The sequence below is a fragment of the Lactuca serriola genome, chromosome 1 (genome assembly GCF_051521515.1).
Source record: "Lactuca serriola cultivar US96UC23 chromosome 1, Lser_US96UC23_V15, whole genome shotgun sequence".
Taxonomy (NCBI): Eukaryota; Viridiplantae; Streptophyta; class Magnoliopsida; order Asterales; family Asteraceae; genus Lactuca; species Lactuca serriola.
In genome coordinates, this window is record NC_136408.1 from 67746274 (window position 1) to 67758004 (window position 11731).

Consider the following 11731-nt stretch of genomic DNA (forward strand, 5'->3'; position numbering starts at 1 on the left):
GCTGTTATCCATCTAGATCTATCATTTGTGGGATTTTTGGGTGTATATCTAGTGCTATCTTGAGTTTGGATGTGACATCCCCAAAATCTCGGCCAGAAAAGACCGATTTTCATTTATGCTTTTAAATAATTTCAGAGTAAATCCTTTTGATTTGAAAGAGTTGCGGAATTTGTTCCCAAAACAAAACATGATAAAATAATATTTATCAAAGCATTTCATCAAGAGATGCATTTTCATTATATAATCAAAACTCGGGATGTCATGTTCCGATACAGACCATAAAGCATAAACGATAACATTCCAAGTCATTCAACAAATATATACATATACAGACTTGTAAGCAAAACAACTTAATGATTCAACCATCTTATGCCCTTGCGCCACTACCTGTAATACAAATAAAACTGAGTGGGTCAGGCTTGGGAGCCTGGTGAGCATATAGGGTTTTCAACCCACAATAAATAAATTATATTTAATTTCACCAACCAATCACTATCCCGATTACCCATTCCCGTTATCCTCACTTTACGTCCCTAAAATAACATCTATCTCAAGGGACCTAATCTAGGATTTTCATCGGGACGGACATCACTGCTAAGGGGTTTCCTCAACAATGGATATCCTAAAGGCAACCATGAGGGGGATAGAGTACACCGGTGAACACATCGTTCACAACACCTACAGGTTATGAACCTGCTAGTGTTCCACTGGATTGTCTAGAAAGAGTCCGTGGTCGTTATCCATACTCCGCTGAATAACTAGATCAACAACAACAACATCGAGGCTTCTCATCTGTTTATTACACACCAACTATCTACCCATGTTCTACCCAACATATTAGTAGATAAAATATATACTTTCATACATAGTTTGAAACCTGTATATCATTTTCATTCAAGATATATTCCACATAACAGATGAGGCATACCCACGTAACACGTATTTCATAGAAATCAATTCAGATCTATGAGATGGAAGAGGGTGAACATACATTCACACACATAATAACAAATTCTACACATAACACGTATTTCGTATAAAATACTCCATAATCATGCGTTAGAAGAAAGTAACTACACACTCACACATATAAACAACAATATACTTAATACACTCGAACCATACTTGTATTATTATCGTGTTTATGAAAGGTAGTATACACTCACTTGATCAGAAGATGATCGGACAGCACTACGACTTGCAGAAGTAGTAATCCTCAGTAGATCTGGAAGATCTTCACAAAAATCGAACTTCTCGCGGGCAGAGCTTCGACTCGGGAACCGCACTTCTCGGGATCTTCGGGATCTCGGGACTTGCCTCGGGGCTAGAGTATGATACCGGGGCTTCGGGGTATTTCTGGCACGCAAAATGATGCAAAACGGGAGAGAGAAGAGAAGAAATTAGCAAAATAGCCGGCTGCCCTCGCATCCTATTTATAGGAGGCTGGAGCCTTGGAGTACGCGGGGCGTACTGGTCCGAGAAACGTCACTGCTTACGTATCCGAAGCCACTTGCTGTGATGTCGACACCTTCGGAGTACGCAGGGCGTACACGAGTACGCGGCGCGTACCTCGGATCAGATCGGTGACTACTCTTCGGATAAAGCTTCCGATTTAATGATTTAATTTAATTCCAAAATAATTAATAAACTTCGGCAATTCATATCTTCTTCATACGAACTCCGTTTTCGACGTTCTTTATATCCACACGAAGGTGAGACTACGCTCTACAACTTTCGTTTAGACTCCGTCGGCTAATTTTGACTTTATTTTTATTATTTATTTTTAATAGGCCGCGACAGAAAAATTTCGTTATAAATTCATAACTTCTTCGTTTGACGTCCGTTCTCGCCTAACTTTTTATCGCTTCGATACCAACAACGAGACCTTCGATCCTCATTTAGAATGCTTCGGCTAAAAACCGCTCGATCTCAAATCGAGTATTTCAGGTTGCATACCGTTAAGTCGAAACTTCGATAAATCATAACTTTCTCATACGAAGTTAGATTTGGGCGTTCTATATATATTCGAAAACCTCGTTTCAACTACTACAACATTATCCAAAGATATTAAGTTTATTTTACACTTAAATTTTGGCGCTTATTTTTATTCTTAATTAATATGACCACATAATTAAGCAATTAAGCACAAAACACATAATACTCAAATAATACATTCTTATTATTTCAAAACGGGTTACAAGGGTTAACCTAGACTATTACATTGCTAAAAATGGCAAGCCCGGAAACACAGACGTTACATTGGAGGTTAGATCTGAGGTTGCTACCTCAGATCTAGAGTAGTGATGATCCAAAAGAGCATAAAGTCCCTGTTCAAGAGCTGTTGATGAAGTCTTTTGGCCCCAAACCCTAGCCCAAGAGTGTATTATGCTTAGATCTCCTTGGATTCACGTAAAATTTGCCACTTTACGTGATGGATGGCCTGTATAAGAGTAGATCTATGGATTGGAAACCCTGCATGGCTTGGAAAGCCTCTGTATGGGTTAAGAGCTAGTAGTACTCGACGAGTCACATGGGTAGACTTGGCGAGTTGCATGAAGATAGACAGAAACTCGGCGAGTTGGAAGAACAACTCGGCGAGTTGGTTGAAGATAGCCATGGACTCGGCGAGTCTGGTCTTGAGGTCCTAACCTTTTTTGGTTAAGCTGAGAATCGGTGAGTCAAGGGATGACTCAGTGAGTTGAGTACGGTTTGACTTAGAGTTGTGGGACTCGGCGAGTCTTGGGGCGACTCAGCGAGTTGAGTCGTGTTATGGGAGTTTCAGAGCATGGAGACTCGACGAGTCAGCGGGTTGACTTGGCGAGTAGAGTCAGTCAGGAGGGTGGGCTTTGACCAAGAGTTGACCAGTTGACTTCCAGGGGTATTTTGGTTGTTATTGGTATTTATTGGTTTCGGTGATTCAGTGGTGGAGTTCGTGACGGTGGTCGGAGCAGCATAATCTTGTTCTTCGGTCGGCAGCAGCAGGTGAGTCTCCTCACTATACGTTACCTTGAGTGGTAGTTATGTGTGACCGGAGGGTCTTATGTGCTTACATTGAGTATTATGTTATATGTGATATGCTATGCATCATGTCTTTGTGGTTTATGCGATACGGAGTTTATAGACCGGACCGGAGGGTCCAACGATATAGACCGGACCGGAGAGTCCAATGATACAGACCGGACCGGAGGGTCCAACGATACGGAACTGGTGGGTTCCGCTGAGACACACCGACCGGAGGGTCATATTGTAGCCTTAAGTGGCGTATGTGTTGAATGTGGTATTTTGGGGAACTCACTAAGCTTCGTGCTTACAGTGTTTTGTGTTATGTGTTTCAGGTTTTATCAGGATCACAGGACGGCACCGGCTCGATTGTACACACCAGGGGAAAAGTTTGTTTTGAGGATCCTGGTTTATTAAGTGATTGAACAAAAGAATCATGTCTTGTAATTAAAACAAAAAGGAGATTTTTATGAAAAGTGTTAAAGAGATAAATTATTTTAAATGAAAAATTTGTTTGAAAATTTTGGTGTTACAATTTGCATGATCATTAATTACAAACCAACTCGTTGACATAAAGTGATGCTTAAGCGATTGCAACTCATTTTTTCAAACACGTTGATCTTACCAAATGTTTATCTAGTTGCTTGATTACTTGCTTAACTATTAATAAATACATTGGGTGTGACCAAGAGTTTTGTTATTTGTCTGGGAAAGCTTCAAATCCGCAATTGTGCTTAGTTACAGCACCTCCCCAGGTGTCATCTCATTTCCATCACCTTGTGTTCCACTGCCAGAATTCTAGTAAATTAAGTATTCATTTTCTAATTTATTTAGTTTCTAATTTATTTACGTTTGTTATCTACTAGTCAATTTGATTGGTATTCGTTTTTTTTTTTGTTTCTGGAGGTTTATTACGTTGTTATTTTTAGAGATTATTACTTGCAAGGTTAATGGATCTTATTCGTTTGACCTTCATAACAACAAAACTTTACACATTCATTGAAAGTAAAAACTAATTAACCCGCATTAACTTGTTTTCGTTATGGATGGGGGATGACTATTCCTTTTGGCGGGTGTCGAAAGGAAAAATATTTATTCTCTTAGACTACCAAAAAGATGAGGTCCTTTTAAACCAAAAACAGAATTTTGTAGGGCTTGATGTGTCATTATCCCTAAAATCAAAGGGACCATGTTGTAATGCTGTGAAATTTAGACTAGTATTGGCGCCCTTGCTCATATGCTCCTAACCGTTTCTTCGTCTCTCTCATAGAAAAAAATGTTGTTCGCACCATGGTTTCGATTCATCACACAGAAGCGCATTCCATCCACTATGATCCATCACAGAAACTACAGTGATCAGAAAAAATTGCAGGTTTGATTTCATTTTTAATCACCTATGTGAATATTTTTGTTAATTTACACAAAATTGTGCAGCATGCAAACCGTCTGAATGCGAGTCATTGTCGGATATCTAACCAATTTAGCTTATTGATTTCTCTAGTATAATGATTGTATGTTGATTGATATTTACAGGAAGATCTGAGAAAGGTTCTCAATGAGGAGGAGGTAAACTGTATGTTATTTTATGTGATCTAAAGTTCTCCTGAAAAAATAAACTTAGTTTATAGCAATTGAACTCATTCAAAATGTTGTTTATGCTGAAAATCGATATTTACAGGAACAGCCAAGCGCGCTTCGTCAGTTGGCTGAGGTATACTGTATGTTATTAATTTAAGTTTGATCTAACGTCTCTCCTCATTAATGTGTTTACATACAGATGACAATATTAAGATAACAACTACATAGATTACAAACTAGGGATAAGATATATACACATTCATAATTGAACAGTATCACTCTATCTCCTTATCATAATGTTTTTCTTTTTGCTGAAAATCGATGATATTTACAGAGATTGACAAGGATTCGTCAGCAAGATGAGATAAATTGTATGTTATTTTATTCTGCTAAACTCAATTGAAGTAATAGCAACTAAATATGCCCAAATCATTACCAATTTCACTATCCAGTCTTCCTATTGAACCCATTGACAAGCCACCTTTGTCCATTTTGCCCCTTTCAATCTGCATGAAGATTATATAGAAAGTATGACGATTGGTGTATAATAATGAACAATAATCAACTTGTATTGCTTTTTATCGATTTCATTAGCTCTATGTTTCACCACATCTTTGGTCTATAATACCAATTTGTATTGTGTTCCAGCCTCCAAAGCGTCCAAAGCTTCGGTAGCCACCTTTGTTGACAAAATGAGACCTAGGGTGGCAAAGTCTTTCAACCCTACGATGAACACAGTTAAGAAGGCAACTACAATGGTGGCTAACAAGACTATAAATAAAGACTTCATTCTTCAGTTGTAAGTATCCCAAAACACAAAGAAAAAGATAGTACAACACTTAGAGTGAGAGTGTTAGTGAGAGTGTTTTTTTTTTTTTTTGTAATAGTTGAATGTGAGAGTTGCTCTTCCTATTGTAATTCTCTTTTAGTGTTTAATAGAAGTGTTTTCCAACCCTAACAACTGGTATCAGAGCCCCGTTTGGTGTCCAGGGAATTCTTTACGAATTTCTCTATTTTACACCGTTGGAAAGGGCTTATTTCAAGGATTCCGAAAATATATTTTTCGTAATTTTTTGACCAAGGGAAGACCTCCAAAACGTCGGTCAAAGTTTGGTCAAAGTCGCCGGAAAGCCTCGCCGGAGAAGAAGGAGTGACGTCATCATTGACCAGAGTTTCAGAAATTTGCAGTTTAGCCCCTGAAGTTTCAGAAAATTTCAAATAGGTCCCTTTGTTTCTGAAACACTGCAGTTCGGTCCCTGTTTGTTCCTAAAGTAACCTGTTTGCTCCCTAGACTTTAGAAAAGTTTCAGAAAGGTCCCTGGATTGCAGAAACGTTTCAGATTGGCCCCTGTAAGTTCCGAAAATTACATTTTAGCCCCTATAGTTCTGAAAAGTTACAAATTAGCACATAACTTTTCAAGAAAGTATATTTTGAGCCCGAAAAATTCTACCCCACCATTTTTGACGCTTCCGAATCCAACCAAGAGCTCGGTTTTATCTAATTTTTCCTCGAAATATTTGTAAAATAAATTTGCAATTATTTTTGATGGAATCTATAAGTACGATTACGATGGTTCGACTTACGCCCACAAATTACAACATGTGGAAGCCAAGGATGGAAGATTTGCTTAATCTAAAAGATTTAGCAGAGCCTATAGAAAATCAAGGCGTCAAACCTGACATGAAGACAGACGAAGTTTGTATGAGAATAAACAAGAAAACGGTGGCACAAATTCGACAGTGGATCGACCACAGTGTTTTTCATCATATATCTCAAGAGACAGACGCATACAAACTTTGGGAGAAGCTTGAGAATATGTATCAAGCAAAGACGGCACACTACAAGACCTTGCTGATGAGGCGCCTTGTAAACCACAAGTTACGAAGTGGTATGTCCATAACCGAGCATACGAGTCAGTTTCAGGATCTCGTAAATTAGCTCGGTGCTGCTGATTGGGTTCTCAAAGACGAGGAACAAGCCATATTGCTCTTGAGTTCTCTACCAGATAATTGGGAGACGCTTGTTGTGACTCTCAGTAACTCTGCCCCCGGTGGCAAAGTGTCAATGGAGATGGTCACAGACGCCCTAATGAACGAGGAAGCCAGAAGGAAAGAAGCTGGTACAGACCAATCTTTTGCCCTCGTGTCAGAAAATAAAGAAAGAGGCGGAGGAAGAACTGGAGGTAGAGGTCGAGGTCGAGGTAGAGGCAGACATAGTCAAAGTAGAGGAAGATCTCAAGATCATGGGAAATCACGAGATCGAGGGAAATCGCGAGAGCGAGGTAAATCTTCAAATACATGGATCGAAGGCTATTGTAATCATTGTAATTATTATGTCCCCAAAAGAAGTGATTGTCGAAGGTTCTTACGAGAGCAGCCCGAGTCAAGTCAGAATCCAAGCAGGGAGAATGGTGAAACCATGGTCACCATAACACAAGACGTTGCCCTTGTTACATACGAGGAGGAAGCATGCCTACATGTTGGAACTCATGATGATGAGTGGGTGATTGATAGCGCTGCATCATATCATGCGACTCCAAACCGGGATTTATTCACTACTTATAAACCCGGAGACCATGGTACCGTAAAGATGGGAAACACCAGTTTCTCAAGCATTGCTGGTATTGGTGATGTGCATTTAAAGACCAATGTTGGATGTACATTGGTGTTGAAAGATGTTCAACATGTCCCAGATGTCACGGGATGACTCTTTTAGACTAGTAAATATCGTGTGCCACTTAGTGCTTCTCCGACTAAGTCAGGCTAACTTCGACGATCTTGATGTACTAACGAACTTAGGAAGCAAGAGTTACGACAAGGGATACTTCAAGAAAGGTTCTATTATATAACTCCACTTCTTTACAAGGTAACTTCTTGATGGTTTGGACAAATGAGTCCTCCCCCTATTTATAGGAACCATACACCTCCTCAAATGGAAGTTTCTAGGTCCCGATCATTTATGACTAATCTAGACTCTTCCTATTATATACATGGATTTTACAAGACTCTAGAATATTGTAAACTTGTATACGATGCTCTAGAATCTCTAAGTCTTCCTGACATTATCCAAATCATTCTTGTATGATCTAGCATGTTCTAGATCCTTCCATAGTCTTCTGGGTCGTTCTAGCTTCGTCTAGTGCCTTCTTCATTTATTTCGGATCGTTCTCCTTTATTCCACGGACATCTATAATATTCTAGCATCTTCCAGGGTCTCGTAGAGCATTCTTGATCTCTCCGGAGATTTCTCGAGTATACTTGATCGTTCCAGAGTTCTCTAGACGCTTGTGGAATTTTCTAGAAACTTGGTCCGTGACACCCTCCCCCACTTAAACCCTTGACGTCCTCGTCAAGTCTTCTATACATATGTCTTGGTCTTGTCACGGAGCTACTTTGTGTCTTTTCTTTTTCTCCAAAGTATTTCTTCGGGTAAGGTGTGCTTTTATTTCTCAACGTACCTTGAATCATACTTCTTCTCTCAACCTCATAACTTCTTGAGTAAATCTTCAACGGGGATATGGATCCCTGCTCCTTCATGTATGCCTTATTTACTTGAATTTCCCTTTTTGTCTTCATATTCTTCTTGATCATATTACTCTGGCAATAACACATGTGCATACTTCCTTTTCTCTCAGAGCCTTTTTGAAACTTCATAGTTGAAAGGGTTCGAGCTTTTGTCTTGCTTCTTTCCAAGGGAATTATATGGATAGTTGATCCCTTGGTTATACGCATGGTGTTTTCTCTTTCGAATGACCAAGGACATACCATATATAGGAAGTCCATTCCTAGTACCATGTGATAGTCGTCCATCGGAACCACTATCAAGTCGATGGTCCCTTCCCATTCTGCAATCTTCATGGGTATTCCACGAGAAACTCCGAGGATCGGATTGGATGGAGAGTTGACAACTTTCAACCGACCTAACTCCTTTGTATAGTGAATACCCAAATTCCTAGCTTCTTCCTCTGCGATGAAACTATGTGTTGCTCCAGAGTCTACTAGCGCCTTAGTGTTCCTTGCATTCACTTTAACTTCGATGAACATGAGACCCCCTCCTTTATTTTCTTCCTTCTTAGAAGATTTTATCTCATCTTTCGATGCTGAGTTCAGAAAACGCATTGAGCTTATTTGTGCTTCGTCTTCTTCTTCTTGCAAAACCATCGCATAGAAGGTCTTTTTCTTCGGACAGTCTCGGATCAAGTGAGGACCATCACACAAGTAGCACTTGATCTCCTTTCGCTCTTCTCTTTGGTTTCTTCATTCGATTTCTTTTCCTTTCGTATTTAAAGGTTGGGGTGTGTTTTGTTTTGGTTTTGGTTCCGTCATAGTTTGTTCTCCCCCACTATTCTTCTTAACTGTGCTTTCTTTTCGAAATTCCATTAGATCTTCTGCCACGGCAATAGCTTCGTCGATGTCTTTGACATTTGTCCTCTTGATCTCGTTGTAGGCCCAATATTGTAGTCCATCCATGAAATAGAAAAGTTTGTCCTTCTCCTGCATGTCTGGTAACTCTAGCATCAAGCTTGTGAACTCGACTATATAGTCTCGGATGGATCCCGTATGCTTTAGCCCATGAAGTTTCTTCATTGCTATGTCTTCAGCATTATGTGGGCAGAATTGTCTCTTAAGTTGCCTCTTGAATTCTTCCCATGTGTCTATGGTATATAATCCTTTTTCAATATCACCATGCTTCCTTCGCCACCATAGAGCCGCACTCTCGCATAGATAAAGTACGGTTGTATCTACCTTCGTCTTGTCGTCCTTCACTTGACTAGCATTGAAGTAGCATTCCATCGACCAAAATAATTCGTCAAGTTCTTTGGGGTCGCGTTTACCTCCATACTTCAATGGTTTGGGTGCTTCTGTGTGCGGAAACGTTCTTGCAATGGTCCCTCCAGTGATTGTTGCCTTGCACAGGTTTACTTCGGCTTGTAATGCGTCTACCTTCTTACGGAACTCATTCTGCAGGGTGTTGATAAGTCCAAGGACTTCTTCCTTGATGACACCGATGGTCTCCTTCAATCCATCGCTCGTGTCACTTATCTCAGCAACGAATTAATCGACGGTATCCTTCCATTCAAGGATTTCACTGACGTTAATCTCTGTCCTTGTAAGCTTGTTTTCTAAGTTTGCCAAGGCATCTACCGATTGATCCCTCTTCTTGGACTTCCTTCCTTTCTCCTCGATGACAGGGGGAATGTTGAATACTTCACTTGCTCCTTCCATCGTAATGGTCTCTTGCTTGCTCGAACCTGGCTCTGATACCACTTGTCACGGGATGACTCTTTTAGACTAGTCAATTCCGTGTGCCACTTAGTGCTTCTCTGACTAAGTCAGGCTAACTTCGACGATCTTGATGTACTAACGAACTTAGGAAGCAAGAGTTACGACAAGGGATACTTCAAGAAAGCTTCTATTATATAACTATACTTCTTTACAAGGTAACTTCTTGATGGTTTGGAAAAATGAGTCCTCCCCCTATTTATAGGAACCTTACACCTCCTCAAATGGAAGTTTCTAGGTCCTGATCATTCATGACTAATCTAGACTCTTCCTATTATATACATGGATTTTACAAGACTCTAGAATACTGTAAACTTCTATACAATGCTCTAGAAATCTCTAAGTCTTCCCGACATTATCCAAATCATTCTTGTATGATCTAGCGTGTTCTAGATCCTTCCATAGTCTTCTGGGTCGTTCTAGCTTCGTCTAGTGCCTTCTTCATTTATTCCGGGTCGTTCTCCTTTATTCCATGGACATCTATAATATTCTAGCATCTTCCAGGGTCTTGTAGAGCATTCTTGATCTCTCCGGAGATTTCTCGAGTATACTTGATTTTTCCAGAGTTCTCTAGACGCTCGTGGAATTTTCCAGAAACTTGGTCCGTGACACCGAGCTAAGAATGAATCTTATCTCAGTTGGAGCTCTTGACGTCCAAGGATATGATAATCAATTCAAAAATAGCACTTGGAAGTTGTTAAAAGGTGTTATGGTTGTTGCAAGGGGACAACTTGATGGTACTCTTTATAAAAGCCATGCAAAGCTACTTCAGCCAAGTCTCAATGCTGTTGAAGAAGAGACATCACCAAACTTGTGGCATAGAAGACTAGGCCACATGAGCGAGAAGGGATTGATGACTCTTGCAAAGAAGGAGTCCATTTCAATGGCAAAAGATGTTGCCTTGGATCCTTGTGAATACTGTCTATTCGGGAAACAACACAGAGTTTCCTTTAGCTCCACAAGAAAGAACCGCTTTGAGTTGCTGAGCCTTGTCCACTCCGACGTATGTGGACCCATTGAAGTAGAATCTCTTGGTGGAAGCCGGTATTTTGTGACATTCATTGACGATGCATCACGAAAAGTATGGGCATATTGTTTGAGAACGAAGGACCAAGTATTGGACCACTTCAAAGCTTTTCATGCAATGGTGGAAAGACAAACAGGAAAGAAGTTAAAATGTCTCCGATCAGATAATGGAGGCGAGTACTATTCCCGTGAGTTCTCTAAATACTGCACAGAACATGGTATGAGACATAAAAAGACTGTCCCACGAACCCCACAACACAACGGTGTAGCAGAACGGATGAATCGCACTATTGTTGAGAAAGTTCGATGCATGCTCAGCATGACTAAACTCCCAAAGCCATTTTGGGGTGAAGCTGTATTGACATCTTGCTATCTAATAAATAGGTCACCTTCCACTCCATTGAATTTTGAAGTTCCGGAGAAGATATGGACGGGTAAAGACATATCATATTCTCACTTGAGAGTATTTGGGTGCAAGACGTTTGCACATGTATCAAGTGAATTGCGGAAGAAGTTGGACCTCAAATCCACTCCATGCATCTTTATTGGATATGGAGATGAAGAGTTAGGGTACATGCTATGGGACCCAAAACTAAAGAAGGTTATTCGAAGTAGAGATGTGGTTTTCTATGAAAACCAATATTACGATTTCAAGGCATCGATTAACGAACAATCAGGCTCCAAAGTTTCAGAAATAACATCTGAAAATAAAGATGATGTTTCCACTGAAGAAGACGTTGAAGAAGTTGATGATGCAAATCAAGAAGGTGTTGAGCAGGGGGAGCTTCCACCCCCATGATACTTTAGATATATTTCCAGAAGTTACAAACGAAGGAACTCAAGTT